The 18,105-nt window shown below is 31.3% G+C and overlaps 1 protein-coding gene across 20 annotated transcripts in view; it reads left to right on the top strand.

The window, feature by feature from the left end:
• Nucleotides 1–18,105, top strand: part of LOC139521208 (receptor-type tyrosine-protein phosphatase S-like) — a 151,906-nt gene that overhangs the window by 16,584 nt on the left and 117,217 nt on the right. For 16 of the 20 annotated variants that reach the window (XM_071314585.1, XM_071314676.1, XM_071314710.1 and 13 more), the window contains one exon: nucleotides 5,896–5,942. The gene's annotated coding sequence lies outside the window, so the exon portion shown is untranslated. Of the gene's footprint in view, nucleotides 1–5,483; nucleotides 5,943–18,105 lie in introns of those variants that run through there. The other 4 variants (XM_071314596.1, XM_071314732.1, XM_071314726.1 and 1 more) reach the window with 4 other exon arrangements.

Genomic DNA, 18,105 nt, shown 5'->3' with positions numbered 1-18,105 from the left:
ATCTTGAATACTATTATAGATAGCGATAAACTGTAAACAGCAATAATGTTCAGCAAAGTAAGATCTACAAATAAGTCAACATGACCTAAATGGTCAATTGACCCCTTAAGGAGTTATTGCCCTTTATAGTCAATTTTTAACAATTTTCATTAATTTGGTAAATTTATGTAAATTTTTACCAAATATAGTTCTCTGTTACTAATGGGCAAAGTTCATTATAGATATAATTGTAAGAAGCAAAATCATTCAGTAAAGTAAGAACTTCAAACACATCACCATCACCAAAATACAATTTTGTCATGAATCCATTTGTGTCCTTTGTTTAATATGCACATAGACCAAGGTGAGCGACACAGGCTCTTTAGAGCCTCTAGTTGGTATATTTGTATAGGTTAATAGTATTGTCAGTTTATATACTTTCATGTAATCGGTGAAAGCCTGTTATTTTTGGTACATTTGTATAGGTTAATAGTATTGTCAGTTTATATACTTTCATGTAATCTGTGAAAACCTGTTATTTTTGGTACATTTGTATAGGTTAATAGTATTGTCAGTTTATATACTTTCATGTAATCGGTGAAAACCTGTTATTTTTGGTACATTTGTATAGGTTAATAGTATTGTCAGTTTATATACTTTCATGTTATAGGTGAAAGCCTGTTTGTTTTTGGTATATTTGTATAGGTTAATAGTATTGTCAGTTTATATACTTTCATGTAATCGGTGAAAACCTGTTATTTTTGGTACATTTGTATAGGTTAATAGTATTGTCAGTTTATATACTTTCATGTTATAGGTGAAAGCCTGTTTGTTTTTGGTATATTTGTATAGGTTAATAGTATTGTCAGTTTATATACTTTCATGTAATCGGTGAAAACGTGTTATTTTTGGTACATTTGTATAGGTTAATAGTATTGTCAGTTTATATACTTTCATGTAATCGGTGAAAACGTGTTATTTTTGGTACATTTGTATAGGTTAATAGTATTGTCAGTTTATATACTTTCATGTAATCGGTGAAAGCCTGTTATTTTTGGTACATTTGTATAGGTTAATAGTATTGTCAGTTTATATACTTTCATGTAATAGGTGAAAGCCTGTTATTTTTGGTACATTTGTATAGGTTAATAGTATTGTCAGTTTATATACTTTCATGTAATCGGTGAAAACCTGTTATTTTTGGTACATTTGTATAGGTTAATAGTATTGTCAGTTTATATACTTTCATGTAATCTGTATGGGTTAATAGTATTGTCAGTTTATATACTTTCATGTAATTTGTATGGGTTAATAGTACACTTGTAAATCATTACTATTTTCATTGTTAGAGATAAAGCTATTACAGACTCATGCTTTTAAAATGAGTTAATAATCCAGAGAAAAACAGCTCTGCATAGTTAATAATATCTGATGCAGATCACAAAGATAGATCACTTTACAGTTGATTATAAAAACAGTAGCAATTATTGGCTGTTGTAGTGAACAGTGTAGGAATAAACTTTGTTCAAAATCTTTTAAGATTTGAGCTCTTCCAGGAAAAAATGAAAACGGGAAGACAATTTTTGGTCTAAGCCTAGCTGCCCTTCAATTTTATAAAATATCAAAATACATTGATAATGTACCTTGAAAACTGTTCTGAACCCCATCACCAAGGAATTATATAAAGTGCCTCATAATTATCTCACCGAACATAGATAGTGCATTCTTGCTTGAAATTGCTGTCTGTCTTTTTCAACTACTCGTGTATTCCTTGGCCGATTGAATTTGATAGAATAATTGATTATGATAAACAAACAATGTACAACTTAATGGCCCACTGAGGAGGGGATATCCAAAATTGACCATGCTCAGGGTTATTTCCCCGAATTACTTTAGCCCAAAGGTAATAAGCCTTACTAGGTTCTCTTTAGTCTGTAACTGATTTATCATTCAAAAGAAAGTTGGCCATTGAATTACAGGGGTTTTACAATTTCTTTAGGTAGTTTGCTAGCCCTGCCCAAAATATCTGAATCAATATTCAAACCATGTCATCTTTTTTTAAGTCAATATATTTGTTCAACTATACTGTGAGGTTTAATAATTGTCAAGAATTTTGGTTTTATTAAATTTATCCAGTATTGTTGATTTTGATTTAATTTAGTTATCTTCAAAAGAGGATGTAAAAGTAATGGCTACTGGACTAGTGATGCCATAATTTTTATTGCTATGGTTTCTAAAATTTCCCCATAAAACCAAATTGTTTGCCTTCTGGTCTACCTGAGCAAATTATATATTCTCCTCTGGTTTAGGGTTTGGTCCGTTTTTCCCCGTAATTGCTGTTTAAATTATGCACAACAATTGTAAAATAAGCCGAATCTAAGGTAATAATTGGAAAAATGGTAGTTTGCCTGTTATATAGTTCCGTTGCATCTCTTTGTACTGATTGATTGTACTTTCAGTGAAAGAGAAATGATATATTGAATTTTTTGGTTTATTGATGTAGAAAATTAAACATTTGATCTATAGATTCATTAAACGTTACATTGGGTTCCTAATGACTGACTTAGATGTGATATAAAGGACAAAGTCTGTAGTGTTTTAGTTTGCTTGATTTGAACTATTTTGATTTTTCTTCTTATATGATTAACTGATTTCCTGACAAATTAACTGTTCAAACTATTCAAAGATAAAAGCACTTTGCATTTGGGTAAATGATATCGACTGGATTTCTTTTTTAAAATGAAAGGAATGACACATTTTCGTAGTATTTGTTGAATAATTCTTCGTCTATAAATGATATTTGACTAAAACCAACACGCATATGAATAAAAGGAGATGTTTTAATGTGACAGCAAACATGCAATCAAAAATAAAATGCTAGTTGTGCAGCATTTACAGATGAAGCAGTTTGAATAAAATCTTAATTATCTCCCCTGCAAGGTAGTGCCAACAGTGGTAGCTTGTTGTCCCCCTTTCATTGCTATATGTTGCAACACTCTTAGGACAACAGAATTAATTATTATTTATGGTCCTCAGGATGGTCGCATTGGAAGTCTTGGAAGTGCACATGCCTTGAGAGCAGATGTGTGTTTCTTCAGTTTGGGACTGTTATAACCAAGGGACTTTATTTATGGTATTTGCCAAAAAATAGTGAAGAAACAATTATTATACCCCACGCAACGAAGTTGCGGAGGGTATAATGTTTTTGACCCATCCGTCTGTTCGTCAGTCCGTCCGTCCGTCAGTCCTGTTTCTTGTCATCGCAACTCCTCTCAAACCACACAACAGAATTTCACGAAACCTTTTCAGATAATAAGGACATACTATGTAGTTGTGCATATCGACAGGAAATTGCGATTCAATTTTTTTTTCTAGGAGTTACGCCCCTTTGAACTTATTTACTTTAATGTACTACTGCAACAGTTTGTCATCGCAACTCCTCTCAAACCACACAACAGAATTTCACGAAACCTTTTCAGATAATAAGGACATACTATGTAGTTGTGCATATCAACGGAAAATTGCGATTCAATTTTTTTCTAGGAGTTACGCCCCTTTGAACTTATTTACTTTAATGTACTACTGCAACAGTTTGTCATCGCAACTCCTCTCAAACCACACAACAGAATTTCACGAAATCTTTTTATATGAAAAGGACATATTATGTAGTTGTGCATATCGACAGGAAATTATAATTCAATTTTATTTCTAGGAGTTACGCCCCTTTGAACTTATTTGCTTCAATGTACTACTGCAACAGTTTGTCATCGTAACTCCTCTGAAACTACATAACAGAATTTCATGAAACCTTTTCAGATAATAAGGACATACTATGTAGATGTGCATATCGACAGGAAATCACGATTCTTTTTTTTTTCTAGGAGTTACACCTCTTTGAACTTATTTGCTTTAAGGTACTACTTCAACAGTTTGTCATCTCAACTCCTCTGAAACCACACAACAGAATTTCATGAAACTTTGTAGATAATAAGGACATACTACGTAGATGTGCATATCAACAGGAAATTACGATTCAATTTTTTTTCTAGGAGTTATGCCCCTTTGAACTTATTTGCTTCAATGTACTTCTGCAACAGTTTGTCATCTCAACTCCTCTGAAAACACACAACATAATTTCATGAAATTTTGTAGATAATAAGGACATACTTTGTAGATGTGTATATTGACAGGAAATTATTATTCAGTATTTTTTCTTATACAATTTTTTTTTCTTATACTTATTTAATTTCTCCAATGACAATGTGGGGACGTGGGGTATGTGAGCGTGCTCACTCAGGTTCTTTAATTTTATTCCTGTTTTTGGCAGCAATGCACAGACTACAAAATTTATGTTACTGTATGCTATTAAAATGTACATGTGGAAAAAAGAGGATACACTTTTCAATCCAAACTCAAAAAAACACCAAAAAAAAAAAAACCAATGCTGCCTGCAGACCCGAGTTTCTTTTACAAAAAATATTTCCACTAAAAAATTGGAGATGACTTATACTAAAATGTCTTCTAATTTTCTCTAAAGATTTGTAGTATTATTGATTGTTGATACTTAGAAGAGTTATTCAATCAAACATAATTTTATTCATAACTTTTTTTAGTTGATTTTAGGTATTGTATTTGTGTAATTATTGATAATGATAGAATTGTAAAGAATCAATGAGTTTCTACTGTGGAAGATTTTCTTGTTAACATTCTTACTTCGTGTGTATCAAGAATAATGCATTGAAACTAAGGATGAAATCAATAAAATTGGGAATGGAAATGGGGAATGTCTCAAAGAGACTGAAGAGCAGATAACAGCACTGTGAAGGCCTCCAATGGGTCTTCAACACAGTGAGAAAATTCCACACCTAGTTGTATTGTCATAAATCTCATCAAAAAGTTCATACATTTTGCCATAGAATTATATACAAGTTCAATGTTTGCATTTGAAAATTTGAAATCTGAAAATGCACTCACCAATACTAACTGCAAAATTTTGAAAATGCATGCATTTATTAATCAGCTAAGAACTGTTAGAACTGAGTTTTAGATCTATGCATCTTTATTGTTTAAAGAAACAACCTATACAACCTTTCCATTTAACCTAGTTCATCATCTTATGAGAAATAATCTGTCAAAACAGTTTGAAATAACAATGCAGAACAAGATTTATGAAGAAAAAAATTCAATAAAAAATTAATTAAAAATTGATTGATGGAACCATATCCGTTTTTGAATTATTAATAAACTGTTTATATCAGGTAAAGATTTCCATACAGGTTGGACATTTCCCATATAAAGTCTTCTTAAAGAACAAAAAAAGAAAAATCCATTTTATTGACTTATTTCTGCTCAATCACACCTCGTTATAATTGTCATTCTGATCATTTAACAACTGAATGGAAAGAATTCTCTTGTCTCGGGTTCTATATTGACTTGGCTTTAAATAATGCTTGGATCCATTCCGTCAATAAATCTGGATTTCTTTTAAAGGAACAATTGTATTGCGATGTTGTTTCTTTGTCTTACAAATTTTTAGCCCTGAGTTATGTACCGAAGTTAATAAAGTGAAGTAAAGTAAAGCTAACGTTGATTAGCCAGTGGTTTTTATAGAACAATTGTATCTGGAGTTTATTGAGATCTGCGTCGCTTGTAAAATGAATGTAATGTTGTATTGATCGGAAAAGCTTTTCTCGTTCCGATAAGGTTCCAGTTCAGATTGACATCCAATTCTTCCCTAATTCAAATGACGGCTTCGTAATTCCCCGAGCATCAAACGGCAAAGTTGATTCCATCATTTCTACACAGTATCAATCGAGAGAAAGTCGTCAGTAAACCAAAAGGATTAGATAGAATTGGTGGAGGATAACTTTATAAGACACTAGTGGATTTAATAAGAAAATTAATTGTTTATTGTAGAGATAGAAGAGGAATATAATTCACCATTTTACAAGCAAGAGATTCTGGTGAGTTAAACATTCTAAACTAGAATAAGTTTTAATTCCAATATCTTTTATTCTCAGGTTTTTTTCCACTCCTTACTGGGTATTGAGTGAAAAATATTCTAACAAGAAAACATTTTTTATGAGGAAAATAGAAGTTAAATGGTTGAAAGTAATAATTTAGAAAATGAAATTGTTACATATTGGCAATAAAAAAAATCATGTTAACTTTAAGGACACAGAACTTAACTTATACATGGTTGTAGCAGGAACATATATATTGACTTAGTTAGATTATAATACTGTTCAGAGGTTGTAGGAAATATTTTTTCAAAACTTAAATTTTGAATAAATGGAAAAATGAAAAAAAATTAATGAAACAATAAGCTGAAAGGAGAGAAACAATAGAAATGTTTCACCATCATGTTCTGATGTTCTATAGATGTTTATTGTACTTAAAAAAATTGAGAGTCGGGGTATTTATATATTCATGAACATTTACAATTAAATTGAATAATTTATAGTACTAGAATTATTATAAATTAATCTTTTTACTTGATCCATACATATAATTACAGTAACTATAAATTGATACGAGATAAAATGTATTTCCAGAAACAAAACCTTTGAATATGAGCAGGACTCTGGCTCCGTTAGAGTAGAAACAATAAATCTGTCACAGTACCTATGATAATAATAATAATAACACTTTTAAAGTGACTTCTTTTAAAAGTCAAATAAGGTCAAGCAACAACACAAATCTTGCTAAGAATTGCAAACTAAAAAAACAACATTCTTGGATGTTCATTCGTTTGAAGGTCTAAATAAAATCAGCTGGCTTCGAGTTAAGTGTAGTTGCTTTGAATTGGTACCAATAAGTTAGATTTACATTTGAAGACTTCTGTACTGTGATCATTTGTTACTGCGCCATCTGTGACATGAAATATTTGCCACTGGATGCATGTATATCAAACAACAATGAATCATGAATCAATCTATCTGTAAACATTATTTGTATTTACTATGTTAGTCTGGTAGCCAATTATACCTGTCTATTACTTGTTCATAAAAAGCTTGAATCAGATTGTGTTCAAAGGTTAAAAAAAAAGAGTTCAAGGTCACAACGCAAGTAAGATGATGAAAGATTTAAGGCACATTAAAGCTACATTATTGCAACTCATCATTGCCAGACATCTTGCCAATCAACAAAACTGGCACTAAATTTATAGGTCAAGGTCACAGTCAAAGGTTAAGGTCACTTGATAGCAAAATTGGAAAACGCTGTTCAAATTATTCCATATTTTAAGGGGATGCTTTGCTCTAGGGTACTATTTGATATTGACATAACACCTAAAATTTCTTGTCCTGAACATGCATGCAATGAAATATTTGTCCTTGGATATTAATCCACCAACAATGTGTGAACCTGGATTGAACCTAGAATGAAGCAGGTAATTGCAATCCTGTCAGAATACTTTAATCTTGACCATTATTCTAAAATCAATATGGAAATTCTATCCCAGGAGTATGCTTTTAGCTTTAGCAGCTGATTGTTAAAAAATCACATAGAAGAATCATATTTTAACCAAGCAAATGATGTCAAAAGTTCCACTGAGTAACATAATCAATAGACTGTTTCATTCCACCACTAACCTTTGTCTACCTGAAACCAAGCATGAAAACTCACTACCACCTCCAGGGATTAGGCTGATAAAAAAGTATATGATTAATTAGATAGCTTGTCATTTGCTAAAAGTTTCATGTATTGAAGTTTGTGACATAGTAATCTACCAGATATAGATTTGTATAATCTGAGTATGATTACTAAATCCAAGCCCTGTAGGGAAATATATATATATATCATGTACATAAAGCATCATCTGATAGAAACATTTTTCAGTTAGTAAAGTGGACGGAAAGTGACAAACACCAAAACTTTAAACAAAACCTTGTAACAAAACTTTTTTAAAGATTCATATATTTGCCATGCTCATATAAATTTTCTTATTTCTATTTGACTAAAATTATCCATCTTATAATATATATATATATATATATATCTTTTTTTTTTTTTTTTATTAAAATTCCAAGTTCATCTTTAGTTGTAATTTGATGAGATAACCTTGTAAGATAGAGGAATGAGTCACAGGTTTGTCAACAAACAAGAAAGATAAGCTACCTTCTCCGTCTCAGGTTCCATATGTTTAACTTTGATAAAAGATCAACCAATCAAATTTCTTGTTTTAAAATCCAATGATTTAAATTCCCCAAAACACTGCAGCCAACAAATAAATGCAGCTACCTTTTGACAGATTTGTACTGTTTCATTTCTAAATAATGCAGATGATATAGGTTGATCTGATCATACATGAATAAAAAACCGCAGCACTTTTAAGTCTTTTATATCTTTCTAATAGAAACTTTTTGCTAGTTGTTCAGTTTTCACAGGATATAGTGACCATACATTCAGTATAACATTGATTCACATTTAAAATCCTGAGGTCGTTTATAGCTGACTTTACAGTATGGGTTTTGCTCCTTGTTGAAGGTTGTATGGTCGGCGACCTGTTCTTACATAAATTTGCATAACTTGGATTGTTGTTTCATTGGGAATCAAACCACATCTTCATTTTGAGTACGAGGAGTTGTACAGTTATATTAAATGTAAGGCATTTTACTGTACTTTTAGTATAGAGTGATGACAGAAGAATTAGTTTGTATTATACAATTTACCACCATTGTTTCTGGAATATACATTTACCAGGCTGTACTTGGCTTTTGTTCACATCTTATCTGATTGTTTTTGTCATTATCATTAACTGACATATACTTCAAAGCTTACAAGTCAGCCACTATCTGTTGACAATTTCTGTGGTTGGAAGGTTTGGTATTAAACTGAGTAAATAAGATTTACAAACTGTACTAAGTAACATGTTTTATTAAAGGCTACGAGAATATTTAATTCCATCCTGTTTAAGTTAATAAATTTTTATTGCACTGTTTGAAAGAAAGACATTTACAAGACATTAATGGACAATTTTATTATAACAAAGAATCTTTTAAACAAGCGGCAGTAAATCGGCTTATATCTATTTGAAAACCCACTGGTGGCCTTCAGCTGTTATTTGCTCTTTGGTCTGGTTGTTTTCTCTTTGACATTCCAAATTTCCATTCTCAATTTTAAGCACACATTTATATAAATGATGTTGATGTATGTAAAAATCATATTTGATTCAAATTGAAGGAGATACAGTTTAGATTGTGTCGGTTCTTCTTGCATAGCATGTAACTATTGCAAGCATAATACTTTATTAACAAATGCACTTTGTATGCATTTTAGAAAATTAAATCCTCCAAAACTTAATTAATTCTAGAATCAGTATGTTCTAAAAAAGATATTCATATTTGATACTTATAGGATACCCTGTTCTGTTTCACCATATAGTTTTTAATCTGCAAATTACATCTTTCCATATTCTTTTGCTTCTGTAATATCAATTATTATAGACTATTTTAATAAAGGCTTCTAATATTTTAGTTTTGTCTGGTCCGAGTCCACAATTGTCGTCCCTTGATTTTCGTTGTTCACAAATATAGTCCCTAGTGTTGACAGCGGGTTACTTGCCATTAATTTTTATACCTCTTCCAAATTTTTTTCTCCATGTTTAATGCCTCAAATTGCAAGAAAGGGGGTGAAATTACTGTAAAAAAGTTGGGTTCAGAATTTAAAAGGAAAGTAGTGATAAGGTCCAGCTGAAAAAGGTTGAAAATTAGCACTTCGGAAGCTGTCAAAAGATTTCAAGACGCCCTAAACATAAAATTGTCCATATTTTGAGTTAGAGCCGATGAAGTTTTCTATAATTTTGATATAATTTGTCCCAAAAGTAGTACAGCACACTAAAAATTTCATTGAGAAAGCACAGGTGGGATTTTTTCAATTTTCATTTATCTTCTAAAAGAAATGCACTACGAAATAATTGTGGTCTCGGACCGTCTGAACCCTTCACATTGACCAAGTTTACAAATATAGACTGGTGGGAAATTCAATTTCCAGGGTATTATCTATCAACAGTTTTTGATTAAGCCCTAATTTTTAGGATGGTTGATATACTTGTCAATTCTTTAAAACTGAAATTAAGGAAAAAATAAAAAATTACTCAGTTTCGCTCACAAATGTCTGTGTCCTTTATACTAACCTAGTGTTCTAAGAAAACAAATTAGTTGATTTAGCTTATTGTTTCTTTGACTAGGGTTTCTTTATTTTTTTATGTAAGAGATAAAATAGAGTTTGCATTCCTATGATGTAGATCATTATAGAATTGTTATATAAAGTTTACAACCTCCAGGCCTGCAATTGTTTTGAAAGAAAACAGCTGAGCAAACTTTATGTATAAATCAAGTTATTTGATAGGAGAAAATACAAATACTGATGGCTTCACCGGAATGTACACTTTGTATTGGTAAGTTAAAGTTGCTTTTATTTAATTAGCCGACTCTATAATATCATTTTATATGATAAGGTCCCATTTAGACAAAGTCTTCAACTGATAGGTCCATATCTATTATATTTTCAATGCTTAGGATAGATGTAATTGTTTTCAGTTTAAAGATTTTGCTTTATGGTTCTGTAAATTTTCTCAGAACTTATTATCTTATTTAGTAAATATTTTTTACAATTTCTCCATATATTAAATATAAAAAAAGAAGATGTGGTATGATTGCCAATGAGACATTTTACTCTCTACAAGAGACCAAAATGACACAGAAATTAACAACCTTAGGTCATCATACAGCCTTCAACAATGAGCAAATCCCATACCACAAAGCACTGACACTAATGATCACTAATATAAAACAAACTCAACAACCAATCAGCAAATCTTATTTAAGACTAAACTTTAACTTATTAATGGATATGATAATAGCAACAGAGAATTCTCCTTTTGGTGTATGCCTAGTGAATATAAGGATTCTGCATGAATTTATGGGAAGCTTTTATAAATTAAACATGTATAATAAAACATTGAACAATCAACCAAGGCTGACCTTTAATGGTAATAAACAATTTCTAAACATATTTATATATATTATCTGCTCAACTTTTGAAGCACTTAAGGTTAAGTGAAATGGCATTTGTCAAGTTGCACCTAATTTTGATCCGTGACTTATTGAAAAGTTGAATGAAGTTAATATGAATGAACTATATACACGTGAAGATTACAATCCCACTCCCAGCCTTGTTTTGTGATCCTCTCTGAATTCCACAAAGAATTAATACCAGTCTATAGGAAGGTGAAGTCAGAATCAATCTATTGATTGCTATATAAAATCTTTGATGGAAGCTTGATTACTTTTGCAATTATGGGTTATTCTGTTGACTATTCACTCAACTGTGAAGAAAAAATCCAAGGAACTTAAAAGACATTGCTACAAAAAGCTAATTAAAGTTCTATGAATTAAGGAAGTCACTGTATTTATCAGAGTATATGGTTGATCAGATAATTAGACTTCGGTCATCAGTTGAAATAATCACTTAAATAGGCTTTATATAGTTTTATAGATTTGTCTGTAGCAGCATACCAAACCCTAAAAAAGGCTAAGTAATGAATAATAAAATTCTTTTGAGATATTTACACATTTTATTACTTGTCCAGCAAAAGTTATTATGTTAGACCTTTACTGGAAGTTAATTTCAAAAACTGCTGATGTAAGCATAATTAGTTGTTATATTAAAATCAGAATCCTGTACACAGGTATCTTGTAGTGAGAACCTTTGTTTGGTAACACTCAGCTTCTGTGCAATCTAAATAGTAGTGAGAACCTTTGTTTGGTAACACTCAGCTTCTGTGCAATCTAAATAGTAGTGAGAACCTTTGTTTGGTAACACTCAGCTTCTGTGCAATCTAAATAGTAGTGAGAAAATGTCAAACTTTGTCCATTTTACCACTTAAAGAAGAAATTTTTCTATTAAACTTTACGTATGGAAGTGAAAATTAAAATGGACAGAATGTAACATTCTAAAGTTCAATTCTCCAGCTGATATTGAAAAGTAATACAATAAAAAACCATGCAGATGATTAGCTGATTAAAACCTACATATGGGTGATGGATCAATTTCTGGATATCTCTTGTGCCTACTGTTATATTTGTATAGTTTGAAAATAGTCACGATTAACTAGGAGAATTTTACTTAGTCAAACATTTGTGTTTTGTATAATGTAGGAAGCGCCCTCCCCCACAAACTGACAAATTATCATTCACTTCAGTTCTGAATGGATAGTTCCCTACATATTTGATTCAATGCATCTGTATCTATTGATTAGAAGTTGATTCACAGAAAGTTTAGTTGTAGTAAAATAGATTAAACTTTTGATTTATTGCAGTACTGGTATATGTTCAAATCAACATTTTCAATTGTTACCTATCATTTTAAAGTCTACAATCAGTTGCTGAAAGCACAGTTTTAAGTCTTCATGATTCAGGCAAGTTGGCACTCATACCACATCTTCCTATATCAAGTTAAATAATACTTAAAGGAGGAAGCTCTGGCCTATCCCAGCCTACAATAAATTTATAATTCTATTCAGCAACTCGATGAGACAAAAAATTTGCAGTGGGAAAATTGTGAAAAAAAAGTTGTCTCCCTTTAATATAGAACTCTGAATAGTTAGTATAATTCTCATCAAGAGTTTTATTAACTAAAAACTTTCTGGCAATTATCATTATGAAAACAAATAACAATAAAACACAGATATCATACAATTTTATCATTTTCCTCCTATTATTAGAAACAAAGAAAACAACAGGTTATTATGAGTTTTATGTAAAACTAGTGTAGAAATGTTACTATGTCAACAACTTTGTTCCAACTTCAATCTTGCTTTTTTCATAATCATGCCAGTCTGAAGATAGACCTCCAATTAGAATTCTAAATACATACTAAAATCTATTCTAAAATTTGAGAATGGAAATTGGGAATATGTCAAAGAGACAGCAACCCGACCATAGGCATAGAACAGACAATAGCAGAAGGTCACCAATAGGCCTTCAATGCAGCAAGAAATTCCCACACCTGGAGGGCGTCCTTCAGCTGGCCCCTAAATAAATATATATACTAGTTCAGTGATAATGAACGCCATACTAAACTCCAAATTGTACACAAGAAACTAAAATTGAAAATAATACATGACTAACATTTTTATTTTGTTCCATGTTCAGAATCTTAAATAACATGATATCCTTTCCCTCAAAGTTTTGATGAAGCTGTGAAGTTTAAGTAAAGATATAAATCTCTTCAAAAATTGCCCTAGTGTGTGTGCAGTAAAATCAGGAAAAACTGGGTCCATTTTTGTGGGGAAATTTAGTTGGTTATATAGGGAATCACAATGAATGGAGCAGCGTTCCCTTTTTAGGCAGTCAATACCCCCCCCCCCCCCCCCCCCCCCTGATGAAAATTTCTGGATCCATCACTGATATTCTGAATGCCATTACAATTGATCTGACACTTTCTTTATATTTGTTAAATTGATAATTGAGACTGGTTACCTGATTAGCTACTCTGTCTGCTATTTGGTTTGGTTGTTGTCTCTGACACATTTCCCTTCTCAGTTTTGCTCTAGCTGGTTTTATACTGTGCTATCATCATGAGATTTCATTTTGAGCTTGATGATGGAAGTTTGGAATGACCTTGACTGGCTATACAGCCCTTGCATGGTTGGTTAATGAGCTTGGTCAACCATGGTCAAAAAGGTAGAAAACCATGGTTGTCAAATTGACCATGGTCAACCACTTGTGATTTGAGTTTGGTAACCATTCATTTTGGTCTCTTGTGGAGAGTTGTCTCATTGGCAATCATACCACATCTTCTTTTTTATATGAACAGATGAATGTCAAGAGTCAACTATGGTCACAAAAGTGGAAAACCATAGTTGACAATGGTTTAAAGCACATCTAACCATGGTTTGAACTTTGACCATGGTTATCAATGGTCAGTGATGGTCAACCATGGTTGCATTTTGACAGGTGTACCAAGCTACTCTAGCTGATTTTCTCCTTTACTATCATCATAGATTTTCTTTAAGCCCAATGAAGACGTATCTGTAAAGTTTTCAATATCTACTTATCAATAAAGTTTGTTAGAAGTTTCCTCCATGTTCATTCTCTCTTTGTTATAATAGATTATATAACGTCACTGGTACAGCAGGTTTGTATAGAAACTAATGACTATGGACTAGGATTACTGCATCTCTAACATCCTCAGAAAATTAATCTGAGAGAATTAATCAATAGATATCATTTTGGTGGAGTCTTATGACAGAGTGATTAAAGGATTAGCCGTTATAATTAATAGATGTCTAAAATAGTCATGATGCTTTATTTTATATTTGCCATGATGTAATGAACATTCATTAATACAATTAAAGATTGAAGGCCTTTCAATTTTGCATTGGAGTTATTTTTCAATTTTCAAAAGGATCGGCAGAATTTAGAGGCTATACTGAGATTCTTGTTTTTAAAGCAGATAATTTTATGGCATTAAACCTTTTTTTGTCTTTGGTGCCTCTCCCTTCAATTCTTCACTTTATTAACGGAGACATAGTTAGTTGTCTATTTTGCTTAAGAAGCTATCACAAAATTGTACAGACTCAGTACAGATAGTCATGACAAAACTATTAATTTGCCAACACAACTTGTATGAATAAGAGAATTTTGATACAAGTAATTTTCTTTAGATGTGTTTCTTGAGTAATTTTCTTTAGATGTATTTCTTGAAGTTTATAAAGCTTGAACATCTGTAGAAACAAACAACGAAGGTTTCTGTTTCTACCTAGTGTAAAGTTGTCTGGCTATGGACAACAATTAGCCGAGTCAGTCAAGTAGAATCATTAACTTCTGTAACATCAGGATGCAGATCTTGTTTTACTTCCTGTTGTGTTGTAGGAAATTGTTTGGAATGTTTTTGTTAAATTCTATTTATTTTTGCAAAAGTGAAGAAATGAAATTCTCCAGAACTGCTGAAATGATCTGAAGGTTTAAAATGGATAATTGTAAATATTCTACTGTATTGACAAAAATGCTAATGCATAACTAAAACACGTTCAGAAAATAAAGTTAAACGTTTGATGTAAAGTGACTTCAGTTGAAATATTGATTTCCTGCATGCATATATTAATAGCTATACTTCCAAGAAGCTTTCATTCAGCAAAATCATTGTACAACTGGAAGAATTGGGATTTTGTGCAATGCTCAATATAGATTTATGCATAACTTAGACTTAAGAAAAATGACATAAAATTGATTTTTTTTTAAAGCTTAGAATAAGAAATTCAACAAAATTATTAAACAAATCTTTATCAATAAGTTTATTAATTTAAGCATAAAAGATTAGGAAGTTTTGTTGTCAAAGTAATTATTGGATGACCACAATAATGTCCCTGTGTTGAATTTAATTACTTTCCAGAATAATCAACAGAAAGTTTCTGCCACCAATTAAAACTAAACTGGCAAAAAACATTCTAGTCCTAGATTCTTGTAGCTTTACCTCAATTTTTGTGAACATTTATGATCTAAAATGAGTTGTTATGCCATCTAGTGTAATGAAGTTGTAGAGTTATCTCTGTTTGTTTATTTATATAGTATACCATAAAATATAGCTTCCAACAATATTAAATATTATTTTAATCTCATGTTCCACATTCTCAGTATGGAGTTTCTATGACAAATTATAGAATTATTAGACACGAGGGAATGGGTCGTTAAACATAACACATTTCTTATCAACTTGAGAGTTTGTCTAACATGTTTTCACGAGCTTCTCTGTTTACTTTATATTAACAGGAGAAGACTAATTACAAAATAACTTTTCACTCTTTTCATGCATTTTGGCACTTATGTCTTAATAGTTTTTGCAAAATGCCTTTTGTTCAATATGTGTGACGAAGTTGATGGGACTGATATATTAGTATTCAATTGTTTATATGGCAAATTAAAAGGTTGTCAATGGAATAGGAATACAACTTCATAATTTTAAGGTAAGATTTTTTTTATTACACATATATTTCATTCATAATCTTTGTAATAGAAAGACTCCTCTAATGTTTTGGTTGACAATTGATCTGAGTATTGAATTTTTTATCAGGAAAAGTATGTAATGCAAATACATTAATTATTTTTAGTTCTGAAAGTGTATGGTGTTTTGCAATAATGAGTTGTCAAATTGAGGGATGAACTGTAGGCTTGATTTACATTGTCTTTTCTAATCAAATGGTCTCTTTTATCTTCTGTATATTTACAGTATATTTGCTGATAGAATATTACTGTGATACTTGCAGTTTTAATTTCATGTGCTTTTGTGAGCCTTCTTGAATATATTTTAGCAAATTGGTCTGAAAATTAGATCTCAATAAAATTTCTTTAAATTTACAATACCATTAGTTGTAAAACATCTTGTATGAAGCTTGGTAGTGTGAGCCTTAACTTTATCCCTTCAGTTGAATCCCTGACCGAAATCTTGAATACTGTGTTTTTTAACAAGGTTTTTACATTTCTTAAAATCAAATATGAATGGTTGTCTTTCATTTAATTTTTATAATTAGATGGCATTTTTACTCCATCAAAGTTAAATTTCTTGACCATTTTATGTTAGTTGAAATTCACAGGTCAGAAACTTATCAAAATCTTATTTTTGTCGAGCCTGCAACTTTTGTTGCATAAAGCTCGACATAGGGATAGTGATCCGGCGGCGGCGTTAGCTAACTTTTTAAAAGCTTTATATTTTAAAAGGTGGAAGACCTGGATGCTTCATACTTTGTATATAGATGCCTCATGTTACGAAGTTTCCGTCAGTCACATGTCAAATGTCCTTGACCTCATTTTCATGGTTCAGTGACCACTTGAAAAAAAAGTTTAGATTTTTTGTAATGTTGAATTCTCTCTCTTATTATAGGTAATAAGATAATTATATTTGGTATGTGCGTACCTTGCAAGGTCCTCATGCCCATCAGACAGTTTTCACTTGACCTCGACCTCATTTCATGGATCAGTGAACAAGGTTAAGTTTTGGTGGTCAAGTCCATACCTCAGATACTATAAGCATTAGGGCTAGTATATTCGGTTTATGGAAGGACTGTAAGGTGTACATGTCCAACTGGCAGGTGTCATCTGACCTTGACCTCATTTTCATAGTTCAGTGGTTATAGTTAAGTTTTTGTGTTTTGGTCTGTTTTTCTCATACTTTATGCAATAGATCTACTATATTTTTTGTATGGAATGATTGTAAGGTGTACATGTCTAGCGGGCAGATGTCATCTGACCTTGACCTCATTTTCATGGTTGAGTGGTCAAAGTTTAGTTTTTGAGTTTTGGTCTTTTTATCTAATACTATATACCATAGGTCAACTATATTTGGTGTATGGAAATATTTTATGATCTATATGTCAGTCGCGCAGGTTTTATTTGACCTCGACCTCATTTTCACTGTTCATTGCTCAGTGTTAAGTTTTTGTGTTTTGGTCTATTTTTCTTAAACTATTAGTAATAGGTCAACTATATTTGTTGTATGGAAGCATTGTTAGCTGTACATGTCTGCCTGGCATGGTTCATCTGACCTTGACCTCGTTTTCATGGTTCATTGGTCTTTGTTTAGGTATCTTGGTTAATGTTGTTTATGTGACAGTTTTTAATAAAGCTTTATACTCAGGACTATCAACATAATATCAATGATAAGTAAAGAAGGCGAGACATTTCAGCGTGTGCACTCTTGTTTAAATAAAATTTTGAAATGATAATGCTGGTTTTAGTCATATAACCACTGATTCTGCAATATATCAATATTTAAGTGTCACCTCTTTGTACTCTTTAAAATTAGATTGCTTATATAAAACTTAAAAAACTGTGATTCAGCAAAATTAACTTTATAAAGTATCTGGAAAATGCATTAGAATGAAAATGCGTAGTTTATTGGTTGTTTTTCAGAAGTAGCGTGTCAATTTTCTATTTGCTTTTTACTTCTAAAGTGTAGAACTTCATCAAATCCATTAAAATGTTCATTTCAGAAAATGAAATTCATAGTAGCCACTGAAAACAGATCAATTAAACCTCGGAGTCGGAGCAAAAAATAAAAATAAGTTCAATTTAAAAAAAGGTTGACATCTGAAGATTTCCTTTTCAGTTACCATGGAAATGAAAA

This window comes from Mytilus edulis, chromosome 1, assembly GCF_963676685.1.
Source record: "Mytilus edulis chromosome 1, xbMytEdul2.2, whole genome shotgun sequence".
NCBI lineage: Eukaryota > Metazoa > Mollusca > Bivalvia > Mytilida > Mytilidae > Mytilus > Mytilus edulis.
The sequence above is the reverse complement of the archived record's forward strand: the minus strand, read 5'-3'. Positions and strand labels throughout refer to the sequence as shown.